This window comes from Coenobita brevimanus, chromosome 58, assembly GCF_032717465.1.
Source record: "Coenobita brevimanus isolate Jiangsu-jjx chromosome 58, ASM3271746v2, whole genome shotgun sequence".
In the NCBI taxonomy this organism is placed as follows: Eukaryota; Metazoa; Arthropoda; class Malacostraca; order Decapoda; family Coenobitidae; genus Coenobita; species Coenobita brevimanus.
The window spans coordinates 37,782,823-37,794,641 of record NC_137011.1 but is presented as its reverse complement, the minus strand read 5'-3'; positions in this window follow the sequence as shown (position 1 = coordinate 37,794,641).

Genomic DNA, 11,819 nt, shown 5'->3' with positions numbered 1-11,819 from the left:
TAGATAGACAGATAGACATGGATGGACAAAGAAAACTCAAATCATTCTTACTCATCAGATTGAAGGTTGATCTATTTTTGCGTCTATCTATCCGATAAATCTATCACTACATCAGGTGAGTGGATGGTAACTACGACAGACTGAAAGGAAAAAATATATATATATTTTTTTTACAATTTCAAAATTAATCTATCTAGCCTTCTCTTCCACCTGCCTATCTGTCCAATAAATCTATCACTACATCGGGTGAGTGGATGGTACGTAGTGGGCAAAATGCGTGTCCACATTCGTCTTGGTTGGTAGGCTGAAAAATGACTTAGGCGTATGTATCTATCTTTGATTATCGATAGATTAAAGGTGAACTGATGACCTGTTTGTAGGTCATGTGGAAAGATTAGATAATAATAATAATACCCGGTAATAATAATAATAATAATAATAATAATAATAACAGGAGCAGCAGCAGTGGTGGTAGTAGTAGTAGTAGTAGTAGTAGTAGTGGTGGTGGTAGTAGTAGTAGTAGTAGTAGCAGCAAATAATAATAATAATAATAATAATACATTTCAACTCACCCTGTGTCCATACCAGGCATAGTTTCCTTTTTCCGGCACTTGTGCCACTTGCCTCGCCTCCACAGTAATCCAGTCTGTCCATTCATCACGGCAAACACAATCGCTAACGTCCAATAAAAGGGATTTAATCCCCGAGCTAGGCAACTATGGCCATATAGCCCCGCTAGGTTACAGGAGCGCGCTACCACTCCCGGCACGGCAGTCCCGGACGAGGCTCGAACTCGCAATCCCCCGATCACGACTCCGATGCTCTACCACTGAGCCACAGTGCCCCCAACGTCCAATAAAAGGAAAACGCAAAGTTAGTACGAGCTGCGCACACCAACATCTCCCTAATTCCTGACCCGCGGGGTGACTGACTGCCCGATGGTCTGCAACGCTGCGTCTCAAGGGTCACGTGACCAAGGCAACATTGTGCCTGACATTCCTCCAGTTAATTTTATGACGATTAAACCCAATATTACACGAATTTTTTACCCATGTTTTAAATCAGTAAATGATACAACAGATTTTACTTGATAGGATCATAATGGAAAGAAAAAAATAAAGTAGAAAATATCACCATCGTAGTGTACGTTGGTCGTTTCTTTTAAAAGACTGCATCTCCGGCAGCTGCCTTCAGGTGTACCATCACTCAACATTGGCAACGCTGATTTACTTTTTAAATCTTTGAATGTTTACAGGTAATGTCTTGATTATTTCTGACGTGCTTGTAATAAACAAGTAATGGTAGAGTTTATTTATCTTTAAGGAGATTATTGGTTCTGTGAACCTTATTTACCGTAGTTCAGAGGCTAAATAAGACGATGCTACGGCCCTGCATCCTCACCACAGCATTCCCTCGAAACTGGCGCCATTTCTGCGTCAACATCTTGTTACCGGTCAACAAACAAGATGTAGATATGGCAAAATAATCCAAGTGATCAGAATTCTGAGGTTATACTTGACAGAAATGCAAGAAAATGCTTACGGGACACGAAGATTAAACAAATACGTCCAACAAATGACTACTAAAAGCAAAACACATCTCAGGAAGTTGCCGTTAACGGTCAGCGCCTGCAACTTGGCGCCGCTGTCCTTGCAATGTGTCCTTGAAATGTTTGGACGGTTAAAGGCAGTTGTGGCAGTGTTGGCGCGTCCTTTGCAATAGGTCAGTGATAATAGAGGTTGCACTTAACCCTTTCCCTGCTGCTGCACAAGGCGTCTGTTGTCATCTGATGCAACTGGCCAATTTGACATCTGCAATACTGAGTCCTGCTGCCATAACATTCAACCAGCTTTAGTTATCAGGTAGCAATAGTCTCCTTGGTTACTAGTCAAACCGCACCTCAAATCTAACTTACTTGGCCATCCACTGCAACTACCACTACCAAATAATACCAGTACTACTACTACTGCCAACACTACTATGACTACTACTACCACCACTACTACTACCACTATCACCGCCACCATCACCAATACACTGAACTCAGCATGTATAAAATTACCAGGATGTTGTTGTTGTTGTTGTTGTTGCTTACCCCTACCTCGTGTGTGTGTGGCCGAGCAGACCCGTCGACCACAGGTAAGTGCTTCTGTGGGGCCGCTGCACGTACAGTACAACGTGTGGGCAACCGGCGCCGCCTGGGTGGACGCCGCAAATGTTTCCCTCCTCCGCTGAACTAACCCAATGTATAGCCAAGTCTAGCCACAGCAACCCATAGAAGGCCAGGGAACCTGTGTGTTTTGTGTGGGTTAGTCTGCCCTCAGCATATTGCCCACACTGACTGATAGATTACAAGATAGATACACAGAGAAAGACAATGACCAACAGACAAATGACCTAGATAGACACATAGATAGATGGATAGACAGATGGATAGATAGATGGAAAGCTGGATAGATAGATGGATAGATGGATATACAGATGGATGGTTAGATGGATGGATAGATAGACGGATGGATAGATAGACAACTAGATAGACAGATAGATAGATAGATAGACAGATACATAAACAGATAGACACAGATAGATAGACAGATAGATAAATAGACAGATAGATAGACAAAGATAAAGACAGATAGGTAGACAGAAAGATAGATACATAGATAGACAGATAAAAAGATAGACAGACAGATAATAGATAGAGACAGATAGACAGAGATAGATAGAGAAATGGATAGACGGATAGATATATAGACAGACAGATAGATATAGATGGATAGATACCTACTAATTACCAACATTTGCATCCCAGACAGATAGACAGAAATAGATAGATATAGATAGCCCAGATGGATAGAGTCTGACAGCAAATACATCATCTGGGAAACTAAACTGATAGATAGATAGATAGATAGACAGACAGTTACCCAGATAGATAGAAAAAGATATAGATAGACAGACAGTTAACCAGACAGATAGATAGATAGATATAGATAGACAGTCAGTCAGTTACCCAGACTGATAGATAGATCGATAGATACAGATAGATGGATAGATAGTTACCCAGATGCACTGACTGATAGATAGATAGATAGATACTTAAACTGAGATAGATGGATCGATACTTAGCCAAATATAGATAATAAATAGATAGATAGATAGATGGATAGATAGACTGATAGATACACATATGGAGATAAATAGATGTGTAGTTATCATACATACATACGTACATACATACACACATACATACACATACATACACACATACATACACATACACATACATACATACATACACATACATACACACATACATACATACATACATACACATACACATACATACATACATACACATACACATACATACATACATACATACACATACATACACATACATACATACATACACACATACACACATATACACATACACATACATACATACATACTGTACATACACATACACACATACATACATACATACACCAATATAGACAGATGTATAGTTAGCCTTATATAGATAGATAAATAGATAGGAAGGTAGATAGATAGACAGAGATAGATGAATAGATAGTTACCCAGATACAGATAGATAAACAGATGGATAGATAGTTACCCAGATAGACAGATAGATAAATAGATAGATAGATACTGATTACAAACCCATTTTACCCAGGTAATAGATAGACAGATAGGTAGACAGATGGATAGATAGATAGATAAATAGATAGATAGACAGGCAGACAGTAGATAGACAGATAAATAGATAGATAGATAGACAGACAAATAGATAGACAGATACACAGATAGATAGACAGATAGATAAATAGATAGATAGATAGACAGACAGACAGATAGATACACAGATAGATAGACAGATAGATAAATAGATAGATAGATAGATACTGATTACAAACCCATTTTACCCAGGTAACAGATAGATAGATAGACAGATAAATAGATAGATAGATAGATAAATAGACAGACAGTAGATAGACAGATAGACAGACTGATAGATAGACAGGTAGATAGATAGATAGACATAGATACATAGATAGATAGACAGACAGTAGATAGACACAGATAGATAGACAGATAGGTAGATAGACAGATAGATAACAGATAGACAGATAGATAAATAGATAGATAGATAGATAGATAGGTAGGTAGGTAGACAGTAGATAGACATAGATAAATAGACAGATAGATAGATAGATAGACAGATAGATAAATAGATAGATAGACAGACAGTAGATAGACAGACAGACAGACAGATAGATAAATAGATAAATGGATAGATAGATAGATATAGGTAGATAGATAGATAGACAGACAGTAGTTAGACAGATAGATAGACAGACAGATAGACAGAGATAGATAAATAGATAGATAGATAGAGACAGTAGACAGACAGACAGACAGACCCACAAAGCTGGTCAGCCAGTAGTCATAGACATAGATGGATAGACAAATTGATAGATGGATAGATAGTTAGCCAGACACAGATAGATATAGATAGACAGATAGATGGAGGCAGAGATAGATATACAGCTGTACAAATAGATACAAACAGACAGACAGACAGATAGACATAGATAGATAGACAGATAGATATATACTTATTCCCTGCACTCAGCCAGGGTAGGCAAACCAGCATTCTTGTAGCTGCAATGTGCCACGTGATTATTATTATTATTATTAGCATTATTATTATTATTATTATTATTATTATTATTATTATTAGCATTACTAGCATTATTATTATTATTATTATTATTATTATTATTATTATTAGCATTAGCATTACTAGCATTATTATTATTATTATTATTATTATTATTATTATTATTATTAGCATTAGCATTACTAGCATTATTATTATTATTATTATTATTATTATTATTAGCATTAGCATTAGCATTACTAGCATTATTATTATTATTATTATTATTATTATTATCAGCATTAGCATTAGCATTAGCATTAGCATTACTAGCATTATTATTATTATTATTATTATTATTATTATTATTAGCATTAGCATTAGCATTATGATTACTACTACTACTACTACAAGTATTACTGCTACTACTAGAATTAGTAGTAGTAATAACAGTAGTAGTAGTAGTAGTAGTAATAGTAGTAGTAGTAGTAGTAGTAGTAGAAGTAGTAGTAGTAGTAGTGTTAGTAGTAGTATTAGGGGTAGTAGTAGTAGGGGTGGTAGTAGTAGTAGTAGTAGTAGTAGTAATAATAATAATAATAATAATAATAATAATAATAAAAATGCTTTTATATCATTAGTAGTAGTAGAAGTATTGTTGTTGTTGTAATTATTACCATTCTTATTCTTATTATTATTATTATTATTATTATCGTTATTATTAGTAGTAGTATTGTTGTTGTTATAATTATTATTATTATTATTATTATTATTACTATTATTATTATTATTATTATTTAAATTACCATCATTATTATCATCATCATCATCATCCAATCCTACGTCGCCCCATGAGGAGCGTAGGAGCCCGGGGCTAGGCAGTTGGTGCTGACATTTAAGATGAGAGTGACCAGCCTCACTCATCCCTGAGTGGCATTACATGAGCAATAAACCCCAACCATCCCTTGGATATAAACCTGCACCGGCTCAATCCGATTGGAGCGCAATAATTACCCACTAAACCACCAGGCGCCAAAATTTGGTGTTATGGTTACCACCCAGCGTAGTAAATGGTTTCCTGATGTACAGGAAACCATTTGGCTTGTCACTCAGTGTAGAGTCACCCACAGGCAGAAGGAAGAGGAAAGAATGAAGGAAAGAAGGACAGAAGAGGATGGAAGGAAAGAAGGATGGAGGATAGGAAAGGGCAGACATCCGAGAGCAGCACTACATCGAGTGAGTGGATGGTGAGCGCCCCCACCTACCACAAATTATTATTATTATTATTATTATTATTATTATTATTATTATTATTGTTAATCTTAATGACAACTGAACCAGATAGACAGATAGATGTCGATAGATAAACAGATAGATGGAGCTACTTTTGAAACATTACCTCGAAGCTGTTACTTAAGGCAGTTCTGTGAATCTCCTTGGTTACTAGTCGTAAGATAGATATAGATAGATAGAGATATAAATGGACAGATACACCACACTGATAGATAGATAGATAGATAGATAGATACAATAGATAGATAGATGAAGATATAGAGGGATACATTAGACTGATAGATAGATGGATAGACAGACAGGTAGGTGGTTAGATAGATGGAAATATATACAGTATAGATAGACTAGATTGATGGATTGATAGATAGATAGATAGATAGATGTATAGATAGATGGAGGTATAGAGACATATACTAGACTGATAGATAGATAGATGAATAGATACAGGGAGATAGAGAGAGACACACACACTAGACTGACAGATAGATAGATAGATAGATAAGTAGATAGATAGATAGATAGACAAATTTAAACATCAAATATTTCTCTTCATGTATAGGTGGTATAATCTCCTTGGTTACTAGACAGATAGATAGATAGATAGATAGATAGATATAGATAGACAAATTTAAACAACACCTAATATTTCTCTTCATGTATAGGTGGTATAATCTCCTTGGTTACTAGACAGATAGATAGATAGATAGATAGATAGATAGATAGACAAACTGAAACAACACCTAATATTTATTTTCATGTATAGGTGGTATAATCTCCTTGGTTACTAGGCAGATAGATAGATAGATAGATACAAAGACGAATTACATTTAAACCTAATAAAACTCATAACTGATTTTTTACTTATTTTTATACTAGAGTCTCCCTGGTTACTAGTCTTAATAGACAGATAGATAGATAGACAGACAGATAGATAGATACACAAATAACAAAACCAAGTAATAATTTTCCTGGTACTGAATATATTTCCTGTTATAATCTCCTTGGTTACTAGACAAACAAATAGATAGATAGATAGATAGATAGACAGACAGACAGACGAGTTACATTTAAACCTAATAAATCTCGTAACTGATTTTGTATACGTATTTTTATACTAGAGTCTCCTTGGTTACTAGTCTTAATAGATAAAGAGATAGAGAGACAGACAGAGAAGTAGGTTGGTAAACAGACAGATATAAATAGAGAGATAGACACAGGTAGGTAGGTAGGAAGGTAGGTAGGTAGGTAGGTAGGAAGGTAGGTAGGTAGGTAGGTAAGAAGGTAGGTAGGTAGGTAGGTAGGTAGGTAGGCAGGAAGGTTGGTAGGTAGGTAGGTAGGAAGGTAGGTAGGTAGGTAGGTAAGAAGGTAGGTAGGTAGGTAGGTAGGTAGGTAGGTAGGTAGGAAGGTAGGTAGGTAGGTAGGTAGGTAGGTAGGTAGGTAGGTAGGTAGGTAGGTAGGTAGGTAGGTAAGAAGGTAGGTAGGTAGGTAGGTAAGAAGGTAGGTAGGTAGGTAGGTAGGTAAGAAGGTAGGTAGGTAGGTAGGTAAGAAGGTAGGTAGGTAGGTAGGTAGGTAGGTAAGAAGGTAGGTAGGTAGGTAAGAATGTAGGTAGGTAAGAAGGTAGGTAGGTAGGTAGGTAAGAAGGTAGGTAGGTAGGTAGGTAGGTAGGTAGGTAAGAAGGTAGGTAGGTAGGTATTTAGGTAGGAAGGTAGGTAGGTAAGAAGGTAGATAGGTAGGTATTTAGGTAGGAAGGTGGGTAGGTAGCCTAGTATAGACAGTTTTCTATCTATCTATCTATCTATCTATCTATCTATCTACCGTATCTATTTCTTGCTTTCCATTCAAATTTCCTTCACATGTAACACCTGCCTTGCCTCCCATCACCTGTCTGTTACAAGTACTGACTCTAGCTATCTCCACCGTTCTATCCACCGTCTATCTATTTGGAGTCATCTATCTATCTGTTCATCTATCTATTTATCTATCTATCTATTTATGTCTATCTATCTATATATCTATATATCCACCTTTATCTGTCTATCTACCTATCTATCAGTGTATTTATTTGCACCATTCTATCTTCTGTCTATCTATTTGGAGTCATTTGTCTATCTATCTATCTATCTATCTATCTACCTCTATCTATCTGTGTATCTATTTGCACCATTCTATCTACAGTACGGTCTGTCTGTTTGGAGTCATCTATCCGTCTATTTATCTATCTACCTACCTATCTGTATATCTATCTCCATCTATCTGTCTGTCTACCTACCTCGATCTACTTACCTATCTATCTAATCTATCTATCTATCTGTCTTTCTATCTATTTGTTTATCTACCTACCTCTCTATCTACCTATCTATCTATCTATCTGTCTTTTTATCTATTTGTTTATCTACCTACCTCTCTACCTATCTATCTATCTATCTGTCTATCAATCTATCTATCTATCTGTCTATCAATCTATCTATCTCTTTCTTACTTTCCAGTAAAATTTCCCATCCACGCCACCAGCTCCCTTCGCCTCCTGGTGAGTTTATCTATCCTCTGTCTATCTGCACCCTTCTGTCTGCGTGTGTATCTGGACCTATTTATCTATCTGTGTATCTATCTGGACCTATTTATCTATCTGTGTATCTATCTGGACCTATTTATCTATCTGTGTATCTATCTGGACCTATTTATCTATCTGTGTATCTATCTGGACCTATTTATCTATCTGTGTATCTATCTGGACCTATTTATCTATCTGTGTATCTATCTGGACCTATTTATCTATCTGTGTATCTATCTGGACCTATTTATCTATCTGTGTATCTATCTGGACCTATTTATCTATCTGTGTATCTATCTGGACCTATTTATCTATCTGTGTATCTATCTGGACCTATTTATCTATCTGTGTATCTATCTGGACCTATTTATCTATCTGTGTATCTATCTGGACCTATTTATCTATCTGTGTATCTATCTGGACCTATTTATCTATCTGTGTATCTATCTGGACCTATTTATCTATCTGTGTATCTATCTATTCCTCACACGTCACCACCTCCCTCACCACATTTATTGCAGCTTTATATCTATCTATCTATCTATCTATTTATCTATCTACTATCTATCCATCTATCCATCTGGAACCTTTTATCTATCTATTTGCAGCTATTTATCTATCTATGGATTTCTCTCCTACTTTCTTATAAAATTTCCGTTCCAATTATTCTCTTCCTATCCACTATAAATGTTGGCTATCTGTCTATCTAACCATCTGTCTGTCTATTTATCTGTCTAGTATCTGTATATCTTCCTATATCTATCTATCTACCTATCTATCTGTCTACTGATCTATCTATCTATCTATCTTTCAAATGTCCTTGTCATGCCGTCAGTTCCCTCGCCTCCTGTCTATTTTTTTTTTTTTTATGTGCTCGACTCATGGCATAGGCTACACATCCTGCTGCCAAGGCCCAGTAGTCCTCCTACATACCATACACCTCTACATGTCACCACTTCGGCGCTAACACCCACCGTCCATACTGAATACATGCTAGGGCTGTCTCATACAGGACTGGTGTAGTGGTATTAGCGGGGGTATTTTTATGGCACTAACACCCACCGTCCATACTGAATACATGCTAGGGCTGTCTCATACAGGACTGGTGTAGTGGTATTAGCGGGGTTTTTTTATGGCACTAACACCCACCGTCCATACTGAATACATGCTAGGGCTGTCTCATACAGGACTGGTGTATTGGTATTAGCGGGGGTATTTTTATGGCACTAACACCCACCGTCCATACTGAATACATGCTAGGGCTGTCTCATACAGGACTGGTGTAGTGGTATTAGCGGGGGTATTTTTATGGCACTAACACCCACCGTCCATACTGAATACATGCTAGGGCTGTCTCATACAGGACTGGTGTAGTGGTATTAGCGGGGGTATTTTTATGGCACTAACACCCACCGTCCATACTGAATACATGCTAGGGCTGTCTCATACAGGACTGGTGTATTGGTATTAGCGGGGGTATTTTTATGGCACTAACACCCACCGTCCATACTGAATACATGCTAGGGCTGTCTCATACAGGACTGGTGTATTGGTATTAGCGGGGGTATTTTTATGGCACTAACACCCACCGTCCATACTGAATACATGCTAGGGCTGTCTCATACAGGACTGGTGTATTGGTATTAGCGGGGGTATTTTTATGGCACTAACACCCACCGTCCATACTGAATACATGCTAGGGCTGTCTCATACAGGACTGGTGTATTGGTATTAGCGGGGGTATTTTTATGGCACTAACACCCACCGTCCATACTGAATACATGCTAGGGCTGTCTCATACAGGACTGGTGTATTGGTATTAGCGGGGGTATTTTTATGGCACTAACACCCACCGTCCATACTGAATACATGCTAGGGCTGTCTCATACAGGACTGGTGTATTGGTATTAGCGGGGGTATTTTTATGGCACTAACACCCACCGTCCATACTGAATACATGCTAGGGCTGTCTCATACAGGACTGGTGTATTGGTATTAGCGGGGGTATTTTTATGGCACTAACACCCACCGTCCATACTGAATACATGCTAGGGCTGTCTCATACAGGACTGGTGTATTGGTATTAGCGGGGGTATTTTTATGGCACTAACACCCACCGTCCATACTGAATACATGCTAGGGCTGTCTCATACAGGACTGGTGTATTGGTATTAGCGGGGGTATTTTTATGGCACTAACACCCACCGTCCATACTGAATACATGCTAGGGCTGTCTCATACAGGACTGGTGTATTGGTATTAGCGGGGGTATTTTTATGGCACTAACACCCACCGTCCATACTGAATACATGCTAGGGCTGTCTCATACAGGACTGGTGTATTGGTATTAGCGGGGGTATTTTTATGGCACTAACACCCACCGTCCATACTGAATACATGCTAGGGCTGTCTCATACAGGACTGGTGTATTGGTATTAGCGGGGGTATTTTTATGGCACTAACACCCACCGTCCATACTGAATATATGCTAGGGCTGTCTCATACAGGACTGGTGTATTGGTATTAGCGGGGGTATTTTTACAACATGTCGGCAGGTCTTCTGGTAGATCAGTAAAGTCTGATTTTATGACATTCAGATCCTTAAACTGTTCCCTGCCCCAGCGGGGATTTGAACCCGGGTCCGTTAGGATCGCAAACCACCTCTCTACCGGTTGAGCCATCCCTTCTATCTATGCATCAGTCAGTCTATCTATCAATCTATCTATCTGTCCCTTCTATCTATGCATCAGTCATTCTATCTATCAGTCTATCTATCCATTCCTTCTATCTATGCATCAATCATTCTATCTATCAATCTATCTATCTGTCCCTTCTATCTACTCATCAAAGTCTATCTCTGCATCAATCATTCTATCAATCAATCTATCTATCTATCCCTTCTATCTATGCATCAATCATTCTATCTATCTATCTATCCCTTCTATCTATGCATCAATCATTCTATCTATCTATCTATCCCTTCTATCTATGCATCAAACAGTCTATCTCTGTATCAAACATTTTATCTATCGATCTATCTATCCCTTCTATCTATATCAAGTAGTCTATCTCTATCCATCATTCTATCAATCTATCTATCCATCCCTTCTATCTATGTATCAATCATTCTATCTATCAATCTATCTCTTCTATCTATCTATCCATCTATCTATCTCACCTGCAGGACAGGAAGCAGTGTACATGCAGGCACGGCACGTGTACACCTCTCATCCAGCGTTGTGACGGGGTAAACCACTGCGGGCACCTTTCTGACGAGGAGCAGTGCCGTGTCTTGCTGCCCCTGCCGGA